This window comes from Oryctolagus cuniculus, chromosome 18 (assembly GCF_051225735.1).
Source record: "Oryctolagus cuniculus isolate XC-2025 breed Fujian yellow rabbit chromosome 18, ASM5122573v1, whole genome shotgun sequence".
NCBI lineage: Eukaryota > Metazoa > Chordata > Mammalia > Lagomorpha > Leporidae > Oryctolagus > Oryctolagus cuniculus.
The window spans coordinates 75,602,376-75,619,659 of NC_142884.1; the positions used below are offsets into that span (position 1 = coordinate 75,602,376).

Below are 17,284 nucleotides of genomic sequence, written 5' to 3' on the forward strand. Positions count from 1 at the left end.
TTCGCCATTAAACCCTCCTGGGAGGGGTTAGCGCGAGGGCATCAGGCCCCACCTGAGGCCTCCAGGCAAGAGCTCCAGGGCCAGGGCCCAGGCACCTGCACATTGGAGGCCCACAGGGGACTCTGGGGTCCTGGACCGTAGCTCACGGAGGCTGGGAAACCCTACTCCAGTCTCCTGTGCCAGTGTGTAGAGAGGGCTGAAGGCTGACCCCTCCAGGCCAGCACAGGTACAGACTTGAACAGACCACTCACACACCCACCGGCTCCACCAAGACTCTGCACGCGAGAGGCAACATGGCACAGCCTGGGCACAGCCTGCCTGGTGATTTGGTGCTGAATCCAGAGGAGAAGTCAGCCCAGAATATTCTCAAGTGACGCCCGGTGCTGCCCTGGCCACTGGCGTCAGGACGTTAGACGGTGAAACCAACAGCACACAGCAGCCCAAGCAGGCAAGTGCGGAAACAGCTTTAACAACTGGTTTCTAATGAGGGTTGCAAAACACTAATTTTCCGGAACAGAAAATCAAGCTGTGCACCTTCGCAAGCCGTCAGCTGCAGTGAGATGGAAGATGCTTCCCTCGTGCTGGCCATGAGCTGTCCGAGCCATTCGGGCCGCAGAGCAGGGCGGCTGCGCCATCCGTCAACTCCCAAAGAGCTGACAAACGGGCGTTGCATGGGTCCTGCATCTGCGTGGGCTCCCGGAGCATAAATCCGCTTCTCCCGATCTGGCTTTTAAAAAACTATGCCCCTGAAGGCAGAGTGAGCCGTGCACGCCGGCATTCCTCCCTGGCTGTTTATTTTTCTCACCTGGAGTGACCGCCTGTTCCCTCTCTGCGCGTGACACTGCTGCGCTGTAAAATGTCACCCGTCGCATAGGAAGAATGAGCAGCACTGTGGCTTGAATCTGCCCACAGGGGTAGTTCCACAACCTCTTTGCTCGCCCATGAAGAGCAGTCGCTTTGGTAAAGGCTGTCATGATTCATCAGAGTTAGAAGGAAGCTTAGAAGCCACCGCTTGCGTTGTCGTCTGTTTCTTGCAGCAACCGAGGCCCGAGAGCAAAAGGCATGAACTGAAGGTCGCAGGTCAAGTTCATACCAGGACCAGGGCTTCTGTTCAAGTTTGGGAAAAACTTCTCCAGGCAATCAGCCATCTTGGCCCCTTCCGCGTCAGTGGTGGTGACTGGGAATGCAGCTCCCACCGAGGACGGCCAGAGAGCCCCTTTCAGGCTCAGCGTAAGCCGAGCAGGCAAAAACGGGAGGAGAAGCAGCTATCTTGCCAGGTTGGGACCCTCTACAGTTCAGTGATAGAGCATTCTGGAGACCGTCATGGGACAGTGTTTGGTTTTCAGTGGTGCGTGGTTGTTTGGACACTGCATGGCCGGCGTTTCTTTAGGGGCCCTCAGAGGCTCGGGCCCCAGGTCTATAGTTAACAGCAGAACTGAGAGCCCGGAAACCTCCCTGCGCTGTGGGGTGTCGAGATGGGGCGTGTGGGACGTGATGAGACTGGAGAAGGTTGCCTGGTGGATCCTCAGGATGAAACAGACACGGAGGGTGACAACGTGGAGAGACGGGCGGGAGCCTGCTCCCTCGGCCACGTGGTGCCCTGCTCTGCCTCGGGACCGTCCCCGGAGGAACAGAGCCCAGGTGCCCAGGCTGGGACTGGGACGCTCTGCAGACGCCTCCCTTCCTCAGTAGCTTGTCTCAGGCTTCCTCACAGCAGCACAGCAGAGCACTGTCTCCCTGACGGTATTTGGCTTCTTTGTTGCTTTTACGGTTGATTTTGAAAGATTTACAAAGAGCGAGGGGAGGAGAGAGGGAGAGAGGGAGAGAGGGAGAGAGATTCCATCTGCTGGTTCACTTCCCAGGTGGCCACAATGGCCAGGGCTGAGCCAGGCTGAAGCCAGGAGCCAGGAGCTTCTTCACCCAAGTCTCCCACATGGGTGGCGCTCGAGTGTGTGTATGTGTGTATGTATTTATGTGTGTATGTATGTGTGTACATATGTGTGCATATGCGTATGTATGTAGATATTATATGTGTGTATGTGTATATGCGTGTATGTGTGTATATATTATATATGTGTATTTATGTGTATTTTGTGTGTGTATTTATGTGTGTGTATGTGTGTACATATGTGTGCATATGTGTGTGTATATATTATGTGTGTGTATGTGTGTATATATTTTATATGTGTGTATTTATGTGTGTATGTGTATATGTGTGTGTATTTATGTGTATTTTGTGTGTGTCTGTGTGTATGTGTGGTAAAGGCACGCCTGCTCTGACTTCCTGTGGCGGCAGACAGAGCGATCTCGGCACAGAGCTCCGCCGTGCCCTCCGCCGTGTGCCAGGCGGTGCCCTGCAGTGAGTGCACCAGCCTGGGCGTGGCCACGACAGCGTCCGGTGGAGCAGGAATGGAGCACGCTCCCCTCCGTCACCGCCTCACTCCGGCACCGGAGTTTACACAATGCCGCGGACGCCTGGGGAGGAGAGGAAGCTGAGAAACAACCCGTGCCTCTCAGCCTTGGAGGGGAGACACGCAGAGGCAGCGTGTGTTTGTGTACTCGGCTCGGCCAGGTGGGATTGCTGGGATGTGACAGGTGTCGATCAATAAAAACAGCAGCAGTGTGGGCCAAGCTAATATTTACACAGTCCTGGCTTCGCCCGTAACAAAACACCGCAGACGGAGTGGCTTACACAACAGAGGGTTTTTTTCTTTCCCTCAAAGCCGTGGAGGCCAGGAGTCCATGCTGGGGGCCCAGCCCACCCAGCGCTTGGCAAGGGCTCTCCTGGTTTGCAGATGGCGCCCATGGCCTCTCCTTGGCACGTGCACCTGCAGGGAGGGTGCAGGGTTGTGAGAGTCCCTGGTGGGTCTTCGCCCCCAGGTCACAGCCCCCTCCCCCCGACAACCCCCTTGCACCGTAACTGCTTCCTCTGAGGGCCCGTCTGCAAACACAGCCACACCGGGGTCAGCACTTCAACACCCCCATCTGGGGGCAAGAGAAACGTGTGGTCCATAGTGAGTTCCCGTGAACGCCTTGCCTGTGTGCGTGTGTCCCCGCACATAGAACGCCGCGTTGTGTCTTTCCGTACACACGCTCGTGCTCCGTCTGCCTGGTGCTTGTATCTAGACACCACCTGTGATAGTGACATTGCACACAGAGCAGAAAGAGTGGACTCTGCGAAGAGGGAAATAGAGACGCGGAGATGTAAAAATATCTTTGTAATAATAGCTTTCTATTGCCAGAAAAAAACCTTATTGCTGAAGAAATACAGGCTTCTGGTAGCAATTCTAGAAACTCAGATGAGCAGAACTCCGCTGCGAACCCCAGCAGCAGCCAGTGCAGCTCCTCCTCAAGCCCTAGGCGGGACGGAAGGCACCGCAGCTGCAGACCAGGCTGGAGCTGGGCCAGGCCGTCGCGTAGGAGCGAGGTGACCTGGAGGAGGTCGCTTAGCCTGGAGGAGGCGTTTGCTTCCTCATCTGCGTGCCGGGACACCCATCCAGCCACGTGGACTGATTCCGAGTTAAATGAGCCAACCCACATTAGGCACTCGGCAAGTTTCGGGCACGAAGCAAGTGCTGAATACGTATTACTGCCGTTTCACTATTGGTGGCATCTTCACCGTGGTCATTACTGTGGGTTTGGGATGACGCGTCCAGCCCTGTGAAGAAGCCGTGGCACAGAGTGTGGTGCAGGGAGGGCTTTTGAGCTGCCCTGGTGCGTTGGGTGGGAAGCAAGCAGCAAGCGTGTCCCGAGCTTGCCTGTGGGTCCTCGCTGGGCTGCGCGGGCGCCTGTGTGCTCTGCAGAGGTGCAGCTCGGCCCTGCATCCCCACAGCAGGCACGTGGGCGTCCGGTCTCCGCGGCGTCCATCACAGTTCTCAGCGTCTGCACTGATAACTCGCAGAAAACGTGAAATTCTCCTGCACGGGCCCTGCTGGGGAGGGGCCTGGGCTCCGACCACAGCGACATCACGTGGTGCTGGCGGTCTGGTGGGAAGACGGGCAGGGAGCAAGGCAGAGCCGTGTAGCCACAGTCACCGATTGCGCCAGTGGGAAGGGAACCGTGCGTGACGGGCGGGGTCACCGGGAGACCCCACGTTGGATGGACAGGGCTGGGAGGCATGTTTGGCCCGAGGGCTACAGGATGGCAATGGACCAGCCAGGCGCAGAGGAGGGGCGTGGGCTCCCGGCAGAGGCCCCAGCTGAAGCTGGGCCTGCAAGGGTAGTGGAGGCTGCCCAGCTTTGACACGGGGAGGTGAGCCGGGCCTGGGCCCCGGAGGACTTACAAGGACTGGGAAGCCCAGTAGGGTTTCGTTTGTGTGCTGGTGCCAGCCTGGAACACGCCTGGTGCGTGAGGATGGTTCGCCCTGTTCTTGTCGTATTCTACGTGCGTGACACCCCTGGCCACACCAGGGATGGCAAACGCAGCCGCTTCCCACGCAGGTCAGGCCGTGCTGGTCCTCACCCAGCCTGGGGAGGTTCTGGGGGCGGCCCCTCCCTGTGTTCCTCACACACTGACCGTGTTGCCCACTCTTTGGTTCCTCTCGCCCACGGCTGGCCAAAGCCCACTCTGAGCCACGCACGCACATGGGAGTCCACTACCATGAAGGGAGGGGACACAGACCCACCCAGGAGCACCTGCCTCCCGAGGAGGCGCACACGCCGGTCAGATGGTGAATGGCCTTGGTGAAGGTAGACAGAGAGGACACAGAACTCCCCGCCAGCTCGCTCACAGGGTCCCGGCACAGAGAGGGGACTCGGAGCACCCGGGCTGAGCACTGCGGTGCTGGGGCTCCTGGGGGCACAGCCTCCAGCTCCTGCACAGAGTGGCCACGGAATCACCTGCCGGGGGCTGGCTCCCCCAGACAAGGAACCGTGCCGGACGCTGGACCTGTGCTCCCTGTGAGCTCTCTGCCCTCCACCCTCCCCGCAGCCCAGCCCCCGCCAGCCTCTGGAGAGCTCACTGCTCAGACGCCACGAGTGAGAAGGGGAGGCTGGCACTCAAGCCAAGCACAGCTGCCGGTGTGAGCCGCCTCTTCCTGGCAGCCCGCCAGGCCTCACTCGCTGAGCTTCAAGGTGCCAGGCGAGGCTTAGCCGTCTGTCTCACGGGGGTCCTGGTGGCAGCCAGGCTTGTTTACTGTCTCCTTCTTGCAAGCGCAGGTACCTGTGCTTAGCATGGTCTGCTCCAGGCTCAGAGGCCCAGGTGCTAGAGCAGAGCCATGGAATGTCCATGTCCTCCCAATAAAAGTCAGCTCTGAGGACAGACACCGGCAGGGGATGGACTTCCCCCTCTGGTCTCCTGACGTCCTGGTTCCCTGATTCTCTCTCCCAGTGAGCCTGTTTCTTTTCTTCTCTTCTCTTTTCTTTTCCTTTCTTTCTTTCTTTTCTTTTTTAGTTTTATTTCTATGAAAGGTAGAGTTACAGGGAGAGAAAGAGAGGGAGAGACAGAAAGAGATCTTCCAACTGCTGGTTCACTCCCTAAATAGCCAGAGCTGGGCCAATCCAAAGCCAGGAGCCAGGAGCTTCATCCGGGCCCCCCACATGCATGCAGGGATCCAAGACTTGGGCATCTTCCACTGCTTCCCCAGGCCACAGCAGAGATGGGGATGGGAAGAGGAGCAGCCAGGACTTGAACCGGTGCCCATATGGGATGCTGGCACTGCAGGCAGCAGTTTTATCTGCTACTCTGCCGTGTTGGCCCCATAAGCATATTTTGTGAGGAAAAAAATCCCACCTGGGAAATCAAGGCCCTGGTGCTGTCTGCTGGCGTAAGTGAACCAAAGCTGAACTTGACCTGAAGCAGTGCAACCCGGAACCTGGGCAGAGGCCCCTGCCCTGAGCTGCAGGCTGCAGAGGGCCTTGTCCATCAGACTCTGGGACACCAGCCTGTTCCCCTCGGCTTCAGAAAGCTCAGTGAGCAGCCGAACCCCAAAGTCATGCTCCCCACCTGCACTGCTCGCACACTCCAAATCCTGAATTAGAACAAGACCTCCAAGGGCCCTTGGCTAAAGAACAGAGACAAGTAGCGAGAAAGGGTCCCTTCCAGTGGGCGACTTTAAGTAAGGACCAGGGAGCCTCGAAGTTAAGACGTCACACATCAGAGCCTGGGTTCAGTTCCCAACCCTTGCTCCTGCCAACGCAGACCCTGGGCGGTGCTGATGGCTTAAACGCTCAGGTTCCTGCCACCCACACAGGCCGGACCGTGTCCCCAGCTCCTGGCGGGCAGCTGGGGAGTGAATCAGCAGTTGCGGGGGCTCGCTCTCTCTCTCTCTCCCCCTCCCTCCCTCTCAAATAAATAAATTATTATCTTAAAAAATATGTAGTAAGGACCAAAACTTTCTAACTCAAAACTGATAAGGAAAGACTCGATCAAGATCACATTTTGGGGAAAAATTACAAAAATCGGTTTTTTTCTTAGTGTGTTTAGCCGCAGCCACAGGCTGTTCTCAGAGTGAGCTTGGATGAACTTAGGCGCGTTTTGCAAATTCGTGACGTAATGTTCCCAGCCGCACCCCACGACAGTGCCCACCACGCTTCCCACTCTGCTTGAGCCACGCCCGAGGCTGCAGCTGTTTTCCTGGCGCCTCTTAATCTTTGCTGCTCAGCTCACTCCCGTGAAACTGTGCCCCACTGCCTTCCCCTTCTGTGGTTGGTTGTTTGAAAGGCGGAGTGACAGAGAGCAGGACAGACAGAGACAGAGAGCCCCAAATGACCACAACGGCCAGGTCCGGGCCAGGCCACAGCCGGGACCCAGAACTCCATCCAGATCTCACACGTGGGCGGCAGGAACCCCAAGAACTTGGTCCATTTTCTGCTGCCTTCCAGACACGTCAGCAGACTGGACTGGAAGCAGAGGCAGACTTGGTCCCAGCTCTCTGATGTCGGATGGTGGGTGGTATCCGAAGCAGAAGCTGAATCCGCCGCCCCACAATGCCTGCCCCCCTCCTTCCATCTGGCCATCCTCTCTGCTACGTTTCCCCTTGTCCTGGGCTTATCTGGGATCCGTACTCCTGGGCAGCGTCTCCTGGAGCCTCCTCCCGGAAGCCTGCCCTTGGTGGGATTGAGGTGTGTTTTGTGATGTTTGTGCAGAGTGTTCACTCCCTGGAGACTTCTCTCCGACTCTGCTGCCCATGGAGAAACCGGAGTAAGCAGGGAACTGGGGTGCGAGTAGCTCCAGACCCGGCTGGGAGCCCACACTCCCGGCATCACGGATGGAGCACCCAGGCAGTGAGCCCTCCCGCGAGACCCAGGAGCATGGGCGGGCGGGATCAGCCTTCCTCGCCCAAGGGAGCAGGAATCGCACAGCCAGCGTCCTCACCCGGGATGGGGATGCGGTACCTACGAGGACCACATTCCAAGTCTTCTTTCCTGAGGGCGGTTTCCAGAGCTTAGAAAAAGCCACCAGACCAGCGTGTGGGTGTGGGAAGTTTAGCCCCGGCTTAATCTGGAATGAACCCAATGGTGATGGTCACAAAAACTGTCTTATGGTTGCATGTTTTTTAAAGATTTATTTATTTATTTGAGAGACAGAGTTACAGAGAGAGAGAGAGAGAGAGAGAGAGAGGTCTTCCACCCACTGGTTCACTCCCCAAATGGCTGCAGTGGCTAGAGCTGAGCCGATCTGAAGCCAGGAGCCAGGAGCTTCCTCCAGGTCTCCCACATGGGTGCAGGGGATGTTCATGTGTGTTCTCACGTGCCGTTGACAAGTGTGTCCCTAGGTCTCAGCATTCTGACAGCTTCTGAAGTCAGCCCGCTGCCAAATCGGGCCACACACATTCGCAGCTTTGTACATGAATCTGTTGGTCCCTGTCTCTGTTTCTTTGCAGTCAGTTTGGCCTAAGGCAATAATGAAATAAGCCCTTTAAAGACATTTGTAAAACATTGCTTCCTTCCCTAGATAACTGCTGCATCCGTGTGGGTGTCAACAATGGGGAATGGGGAGAGGCATCATCAGTAATCCCTGGAAATGAGTTTGTGCAATGGAGACGAAGCCCCCACCAGAAGCAGCCCCAGGACAGGCAGCACAGGGCTGCTGTAGTCACAGAAGCTCCCATGGCTGCCGCGGGAGAGACCTTAGGTAAATTCTAACCTGGGATTAACAACCTCAACCCAGAGGCCACTCGCGACCTTCACAGGGGGACGTGGGGAGCAGGTGCACTTGCCTGGAACAGATGGCGAGAGCTTGTGGAGAGGCTGTGAGCAATCCTGCCCGGGAGCCGGTGCCAGGAAGTGCCAGCCCCTTGTCTGGCCAGGGCGCTCAGTGCACATGGGGCTCACACTCGAGGGACAGGCCAAGAGGTGACAGGAGAGGTGGCTGTTCAGACAGCTGGTTCTCACGCATCTGTCCGCGGGCACATTCCTGCTCCCTGACACCCGCTTCACAGCTTGGGCAGGGCCAGGACCCCGTGCCTTTATTGTCCACTAGTGCAAATAACTACATAGCAGAATGGCCATTTTTTAGCATAAATCATTCTCAGATGTCGGTTACTATCAGGCAGGATTAGACACCAGCCCCCTGATGTCTGAACCATAAGTGGGTGGTTGGTCATGGAGCCTCGTCCCACAGATGGACATCAAGTCCTTAACAGGAGCCTGCCCACGGCAGAACAGTTGGAGTTGTGGGACCCAAGGACATCTGGGACATTAGACCCACATGGAGGTGCCGTATTCTGTTAAACCGTTCTCAAATGCATCTGATTTTTATCAACAGAAGCATGATCTTCATGAAGTGCTGTACCCGTGTAATAGTTAGGGGCTTTGTTAAGGAAACGTCACACCCCACAGCTTCCAGTCCCGAATCCTGATTCAGCCGCCTGGGCAAGTCTGGCTCTGGGACACAGCCCTGGGTTTCAGCTCCGAGTGCAGTCTTTATGCACAGAATGGTGGCTCTCAAATTTGGGTTAACCACAGCCGCCCGGAGAAGGTGCTAAACATGCAACAGGCCCCCTCACACTTCAGCGACCTTGGCGGTTCTGTTACACACTGGGGCTGGAGAACTGGTGGCTGGAAGGGTGACCCTCGGCGGGCAGCTTGCAAGGCAGACGGAGCTGGGCTTTGGAAGCCACGTGCCACACCAGAGCCGCGTCCTGCTTGTTTACCAGCCCCAGACCTGGGCAAACTGCTGGGTGACTCGGGCCTGGTTTGCTGTGACCACATCCAGCCCCGGGCTGATGGAGCCGTGGCCCGCGGTGACGACCGTGCATGCGTGGCACCCCTCGGTGACCAGCCACGCTCTGCCTTTGGTTGCACATACAAAGGAAAGCAACGACTGGAAAACAGAAAAGGGGCGGATTAAGCCGCGTGAGATGCCAGCATCCCATCTCGCAGCACCAGTTCAAGCCCCTGAAATGCACCTGGGGGAGCAGTAGGGGATGGTCCGCCTACTTGGGCCCCTGCAGCCATGTGGGGGACTCAGATGGAGTTCTGGGTTCCCAGCGCCCAACCCCAGGCATTGTGGCTGTTTGCGGAGTGAACCAGCAAATGTAGGATCTCTTCCTCTGCCTCTCTCTCTCTCTCTGTCTCTCTCTCTCTCTTTCTCTGTCTCTGTCTCTCTCTCTCTCTCTCTCTCTCTCTCTCTCTTGCTCTCTCTGTCCTAAATAAATCTTTAAAGAAAAACCCTCAGCACACATTATTGGTTTTATGAAGGAGACTGATTTCCTGGCTTTCCTCATGAGAGGAATTAAGTAACCATTTATGTGATTGCTAATTAGTGCCCTGTTTCCCTCCAACCAAGCAGGAAGTCCCCCGCTGCAGGTCCACACCCAGCTGAGTGCCCTGCGGTACGGCTCAGTCAATGTGATTCAGAAGGAGCGCAGGACCGGTGCGGCACAGGAGAAACCTGTGTGTGCACGCCTGTGTCTCCTACAGGCTGGAAGCCTCTGGAACGGGGTGGTGGGAGTGCCTGTCTCTGGAGGTGGCTTCTGGGAGGTCTTTGCTTCCTGCTCTTCGCTCGTCTCCACTGGGTTCTCGCAGTGTGTGTAGAAGCCCCAGGGAGGTGACCGTGGGGAAATGTGCGTGGGTGGGTGGACGCCAGGTGCCCGCTGCGCCAGCAGAGCAAACTCCCTCAGCACTCCCAGGTGCCTCAAAGTGAGAGAATCTGAGGAGAGGGGAGGCATCTAGCCCAGTGGTCACGGTGCCCGCGTCCAACCCCGGGATCCTGAGCTCCGCCCCAGCTCTGGCTCCTGACGCCAGCACAGACCCAGGGAGACAGCAGCGATGACTCCAGTATTCCGCCTCCTGCCGTCCTCGTGAGAAACCTGGATCACATCACAGGCCGACTGCTGGCTCCGGCATCAGAGGAGCGAGCCAGGGGACTGGGATGCTCCCCGTCCCCACCTCTCAAATAAATAAAAACCAGAAGAGACGTGCGCCTCCTCCCTCGGCTTGCTTTGCTCCGCCTCCTGCCACAGCTGTCAGTTTTAGCCGTGAGTGTGACCGGGCGGCATCCTGTGGTTCTTCCTGCAAATCAGTGCAGCCAGGAGGGGTCTCCGGGACCCCTGGGACGTGGGCCGTCTGGAGCAGCAAAGAGGTGTGAGTTGGGCTGGAATACGACACAGAGAGATCTGCCCCTGGGGAAGGGACCGATGGGCGTCCCCCCCAGATGCCGTTAGAATCCCAGGTCGCTGGCGGCGTGGGCCAGCTGAAGCACGCCGAGGCCTTGCACTGCTGCTCCTTCATCCACTTGTTCATTCACTCATTCAACAGCTGAGCGCCGGCTCCGGAGTCCTAGGTGCAGGGTGACGGAAAGCCAAGGTCACTACTGCAAGCAGGTGACTTCCCAAGTTGTGGAGCTGACCACAGAAGGAGGTGGACTGCGGCCGGACAGGCAGCAGTGGCCTCAGTGGGGAGCGGGAGGGCCTGGGCATTAGAGCTGTGACCCCCCCCCCAAAGCTGATGAGACGCACAGGACAAAATCTAAGGCTGCCGTCCCTGAAGCAAGTGGAAACTGCGTGAGACCAGCACGGACTTGGTTTGTTTAAGGACTGAAAGGAAGCCTGTAGCCCGAGGGGAGCGAGGAAAGAGGTGGCAAGAGCAGGCGGAGTGCTAGGCAGGGCCACAGGGACTCCCGGTTAGCATGGTGAATTGTATTCCGTGCTCCGTGGGCAGGTACTGCAGGGTTTGAGGCAGGAGACTCGCACAAGATGATCGAGAAATCTCTGCTCGCAGCAGAACGGACTGCAGCAGGCGGAAGGTGAGCAAAGGAGCAGGTGCATTGCGGTGGGCCACACAGAAGCCATTACTAGGGGCCTCCCCTCCAACCGCCAACAACAGACAAGGAGGGTGGACCATGCCAGCCTACCCAGGTGCATGCGTGTGTGGCAGGTGGCGATCCTCTGGGGCAGGAACATCTCCAAGGACCACGCCAGGGTCCCCGATCCAAGAGAAGGTGAGCTGCCCTGGACCCACGAGGGTCGGAGCTGTCATCTCATGGAGCCTGGGCAGGAGGGCACAGGTTCTACCACGAGCTCTGGCGCCTGGGCCCAGGGAAGCAGGAGGGATCTGGGGCTGTCGAGTGCTTCTCCCCTGTTCCCAGCTGCTACTGGGCTGGGGGAAGTCGTGTTCCCAGCACCAGCCAGGCGAGCTCCATCTTCGTCTTCCCAAGCCTGAGCGGTCCTACCCAGGCCACGCCCTGGTCAGTGTGTGCGCTGCTCACTGAGTCTCTCTCCACCCCTGGAGAGTACATTCTCCGCACTGGGGCTGCTGTCTTTGGCGCTCGCTCCTGGGGGAGGCAGTGAGCTCTGCCTCCCACCTCTGCACACGCCCTGAGCAGTGACGGGCTGAAGCCGTGCCCCTGATCCAGGATCCTGGAATTCAGCAGCCCTGCCGTCTCTGTCTCTCGCGTGCATCTCGTCGGGGATTTGAACAGTGCCCTCTCCTTTACACCAGGAACTCACCGAAGGCAGTGGTTTGCCTTCAGTTGGGAACTTGTGTTTTGAATCTAGTGGCTGAGTTGGTTCCGCAAGCAGGTGTTTCGTGGAACACGGGGTGTGGGCGGGAATTAAGTGGGGTGCCAGGCGTGCGCCGACCCTTTGCTTTCTCCGCCGTGGGTTGGCAGGGTTGTTTGCACTCTTCAGAGGGAGCACAGTATTTCTCTGTGCCCCCCTGTCCTAATCTTCCTTCTCCAGGTGTCCCTTAGCCCTTCCTGTCCTATGAGCTGCGGTCATGCCCATGCCTCTTCTGTGTTGGGCACAAGGTCCACCCTCCCCCAGCCGGCAACCTCAGCAAGACCCTCCTGGTGGCCCCTGATTACTGCGTGTTCTAGACAGGGGCTGCTCTAGCTGTGGGTGAGTCCAGAGTCATGGGGGCCTGGGACTGGCTTCCTCTGACACCCCATCCCCTCCCCAGAGTCATCAGGGCCACCCGATTTGTGAGTAGCTACTTGGGCTTTTCCTCACAGATCTGCAGGGGGTCTCCCAAGCCCAAGGGTGAAAGGGCATAGCTGTGCTTGATTAAGCGAGCCCGGGGTCCTCCTCAGTGGTGCTCCCAACCCAGACCCGCCAGGAACTCGGTTCCGTCCCTTCCCCGTGTAGGAGGTCACACACACGCCGTGTGACATCTCGCTCCCTACACCTGCTCTGTGTTGGCATCTAGAAATCCCTCCACCTGGTTCAGGGACAGCTCCCTTGGTTTTGTATTTTTTTTAGGCACCTGCTCTTTGCTGTTTGGATCCATAATGCCTTTGGCTGATCCTCCAATTGGAAACAGTGCTTGGGTTTTTTCCCTAGACCTCGGCTGTTACAAATGGCACTTTGGCAACCTTGCGTCGGTGTCATTCCTGTTCTAAGCAATTACACCTATTGGATAAAGCCCCAGACTTGAGATTGTCAGGTCGAGGGTTAACTCTGTTTCCAGCTGCACAGAGGCTGCCGTTTCTCTCCCTGGCTGTTGGCCAGCCTGTGCTCCCACCAGTGTCTGAAGACGGTGCTTTGGGTCAGCCTAGTAACGGCTCCCAAAGGCGGCCTTGCCGTAACCCCCGGCCCCTGTGAGTGTGCTCCTCAGGTGGCAGAAGGGACCCTGTGGGTGTGACAAGATGGGGAGAATGGGCTGGGCGATGTGGGTAGACGTGGTCTAACCACACAGAGCTCCTCTCTGCCAGCCGCGGTTGTCCTGGCTTTGGAGCTGGGTGCAGGGGCCCCAAGCCGGAGAGTGCGGCGCCTCCAGAAGCCACAGCTGGCGGCGAGGGGGGCTCTCCACGAGGAACGCAGCCCTCCTGGACCGACACCCGGGTCAGCTTCCTGGTTTCCGCAACCATCAGAGAATAGCTGTGTGCTTGTGAAGTCGTCCCTTAGAGCAGCTCAGGCGGCTAACACGGTGCCATTCCCCGCGTCTGCTCCGCACCGGGATCGCCGACCCAAGCTTGGATCTTTCTAACCTGATAGGTAAAAAACGGTGTTCTGGTACAGCTTGACCTTCACCTGTCCTCTCGTGCGGGAGTGAGCCCGAACACCCTTTCTTCTGTCTTGCGACCATCATTCCCTCTCTCTCTTCCCATTACGGAGAAGTGTCTTTTGCTTACAGAGATTCTTGCCATGTTCTAGAGAGTGATCCTCTATTGTTTATGTTGCAACTCTCCCCTCCCACACCCCCAGTCTTTATTTCCCCGTGGTTCTTTCGTTAAATGTCGTTATGGAACTGGTCCAGAGTTAGGTTTGTTCTAACTAGAAAATGGGTCAGCACTATCACTTGTTCCAACTAGAAAACGGGTCAGCACCATCACTTGTTCCAACTAGAAAATGGGTCAGCGCCATTTGTGAATGGAGCAGTCCAGCGTCTCAGAAGGGCCCGACGTGCCGTCTGCATCAAGTGGTTCACCCCCTCACCCGCACGTGGACAGGCCTGGCTGTAAAGAGAAGTGTCCGTATCCACAGACACAGCACCACGAGGATGCTCTGTGCACGTGTGTCTCTGTCGAGACCCGGAAGCCTGCAGAGGGGCCTCACCAAGCCTTTGGTCTCTTCTCCTTCCTGCCAGTACCAGGGCCCCTGGGGGACGGAGGCTGGTGGCCACTGCTTCTGGGGGACCTCCTGGGGCCCTGGCCGTGGCCTCTGGCTGGCCGTCTCCTTTCCCACCGCCTGCTCCGCACACAGCCAGTGACACGGATCCTGTCCCTCCCCCCTCCCCCCATCCTCTGGCGCCGGCAACCAAGAGGCCAAGCCCTGGTGAGCTCGCGGGCGGCGTCTGTGAAGTCACATTACAGACTGCAGTGAGCTCAGTTTTTAATTTGATTTTTTTTCCCCTGCAACAAGCAAAGTTCACGTTACAGATAAATTGCCCGGAAATTCCAATTTAATAAGGCATATGCATTTTTCAGGCCTAGAGCACAGAAAACATCTTGCACACTGGCGTTTTTACACTAAAAGGCTTATTTAAAAAGACAGCTTTGAAAATGTCAGAAAGTTACATAGCTCGCCTTGGCGATGGGTCAAAAAGGCTGACGTCACCAAAGTGCCCGGGAGCCAGGAGAGGGGAGCAGAGGCTGGTTCCTGGTCCTGAGCTGCTCGCACCCCCAACCCCAACCCCACCCTCATCAAAGAACACCGCACCTGCCACTGAGTGTCTGACCCCCATGTGTGGTTTGGATTCCAGGGGCAGAGTGCCAGCCGGTGCTGGGCACAGGGAGTCCACACCCCTTGTCCACCCGCCCCTCTCTGCCCTCCACTGGCCTCTTCTCTTGTGGGTGTGAGGCTGAAGAGGAACAGCAGACTAGACACCAGGGGCAGCCGTAACACAGGCAGACGTCTCTGAGGCCTCCATGGGGACAAGCCCCAAATAAAATAAGTAAATAGGAGAAACGAAAATAGAGAGTCCTAGGAAAACCCAGATAGCCCAGTTATAGGTGCCCGGTTATTTCTAAGGATGAGAAACAGTGGAGCATGAGCCTCCAAGGCTGCCCAGGCCGGCTGTCAGGGGACGTGACGCACGCAGCCTCCCTGTGCCAGCCGTCACGGGGACGTGACGCATGCAGCCTCCCTGTGCCAGCCGTCACGGGGACGTGACGCACGCAGCCTCCCTGTGCCAGCTTTTGGTCTGCAGCCGGAGCTTCCGGGCTCACAGCTCTGAGCGTTTCACCGAATGCAACTCCCCTTTTACAAGAGATCAGCAAACATGTTAATTGAGCTGCAAAATTGTGGCGCCGTAAGACATGAGTGACGGGAGGAGAAGCTCAGAGCACAGCTTGCGTGTGCCAACGCGAAAAGCTGGATTGTTTAATTCCATTTTTATTGATATTCTAAATGGAGTTGGGTAATCAGGGAATAAAATACGGTCCATTTAAATTTTTCATTATTCCAAACATTTTGAACCACCACAAATCACTTCTGAATCAACTGGGAACTTGTTGCCCGATAAGACAGAAGCCAAACATCACCTTTCATTGCAATTTCCAGCCCCATAATTGTTCCAACTGAAAGAGAAAAGATGCAATAAATGGGGAGAGGCTGCCCTGCCCCGCCCCCACAGGCCAGGCACCCTGCTTGGGCCTGGGAGAGCAGGAGGGACAACCCACACCCGGGGTTAGGCATGAGCAGCCCAGCCCACACAGACGAGGTCCCGCCCCGGATCCCAGCACGCTGGCCTTGGATCCCAGCTCTGCATCTCATAGCTGGGCAGCTTTGTGCAAGGTGCTAAGTAAGCCCCTCTGGCCCGCACTTACCCCATCTCCAGCAAGTGAACCCCAGAACTAAATGCAGTGGTGCCCACACAGTGTTGAGCACAGCTCTTGCCTGACACCAAGGAGGTTAGAGTGTGGTGAAGGCGGCAGAGCCAGGAGGGCCCTTACGACACTTTATCAGGCGCTGCAGGTCCACGTGCACCCGGCAAGGACCCAGGGCCAGCAGATGGATCCTAACCCAGGAGGTCCCATGGAGTGGCTGGATGGGGATGCTTGCGTGGGGGCTTGGAGTATAATCGGAGTTTGCCTGGTAAGATGGTAAATTATTATTTAAAGGAGGCGCTGGCATGTGTTAAAGCTGCTACTCTTCTAACATCCCTTCTGCTTGTAAAAGATGGAGACGGAGACTGCGCGGTGTGGGGACCCTGCGCCAGCCTCCTGCGCTCTCTGTCGGTCCTGGCACCGTCGCAGCTGTGGAACACGGCTCCCAGGGCGCCAGATGTCTCCAGAACTTTCCCAGGCACAGTGTGGGTCACACAGGAAGAGCCACAGGCCCCCGGGCTCCCTGCATGTAGCCAGAGCACTTCATGTGGGCCTCGTGCTGTCCTCAGAGCACCCTGCGAGGTCCCTGGGGTTTCCTGCAACTCACGGAAGCTCCAGTAAGCAGCACGCCCAGGACGCACGGCTCCAGGCCAGGTGTTTGTCCTGTGAGAGCCCATGCTTTCCCTCCCACAGTACGCTAGGGATGGACAGCTGGGCACAGGCAGCACAGAGGTGAAGAGCAGGGCTGCGTGCCTGCTGGACGGGCCTCACGCCCCAGCCCTGCCCACACAGGCCAGGGCTCACACCCCAGCCCTGCCCACACAGGCCAGGCCCCACGTCCCAGCCCTGCCCACACAGGCCAGGCCCCACACCTCAGCACTCTCAGGCCCCCCGGGCCACATCCTGACCCTGTGACCAGAGTAGCTATGGGCTACTCTGTGCCTGTTTCCTCATCCGTAAGTGAGGATATTTTACTTACCATGAATAACATGGTAGTGCCACTCAGCCAAGGGGCACTTATTCTCCCACAATTCCACAGGCCGAAAAGCCAAAAATCAGTGTTAGCAGGTGAAAACCAAGGGGTCAGCGGGGCCACTTTGGAGGCCTCGTGGGAGGATCCTTCTTGCCTCCCCCAGCTTCTAGTGGCTTGGCTCTCCCTGGCTTACGGCTGCATGGTGCCAGCCCCTGCCTCCAGGGCCACGTGACCCTCTCCTTGTCTGTGTGTCTGTCTGTGCTGTCCTTTAGCCTCCTTCTCATAAGGTTGCTTGTGGTTGCATTTAGCACGTCCACCCCACCCCAGATAGACCGCACTACCCTCCCCTTCTCAAGATCCCTCGCTGTCTGTGTCACGTGAGATATCGGGAATCCAGCGTTAGGGCGTGGGTGTCTCCGCCGCTCCCAGCTCTTCCTGTGCACACTGGTGAAGCCCAGTCTGAGATCCCCAGGCAGCACAGCCGGCCATCCGAGGCGGAGGTGGCCACTGCAGGCGTCTTTCCCAGGCTGATGAGCTGTCAAGTCTCTGGTCTCTCCATGGAGATGAATTTCAGATTGGCAGGGAATAGCTAAAAACAACAGGCATGTTCCTGGCTTAAGTATGCAAGTGGCACATTATTACTCAAGCCACAGAGTTCAAAAA

At 57.4% G+C, this 17,284-nt stretch overlaps 1 protein-coding gene across 2 annotated transcripts in view; it reads left to right on the forward strand.

The window, feature by feature from the left end:
* Nucleotides 1-17,284, forward strand: part of CDH13 (cadherin 13) — a 1,120,403-nt gene that overhangs the window by 1,073,443 nt on the left and 29,676 nt on the right. The gene's annotated exons all lie outside the window — the stretch shown is intronic.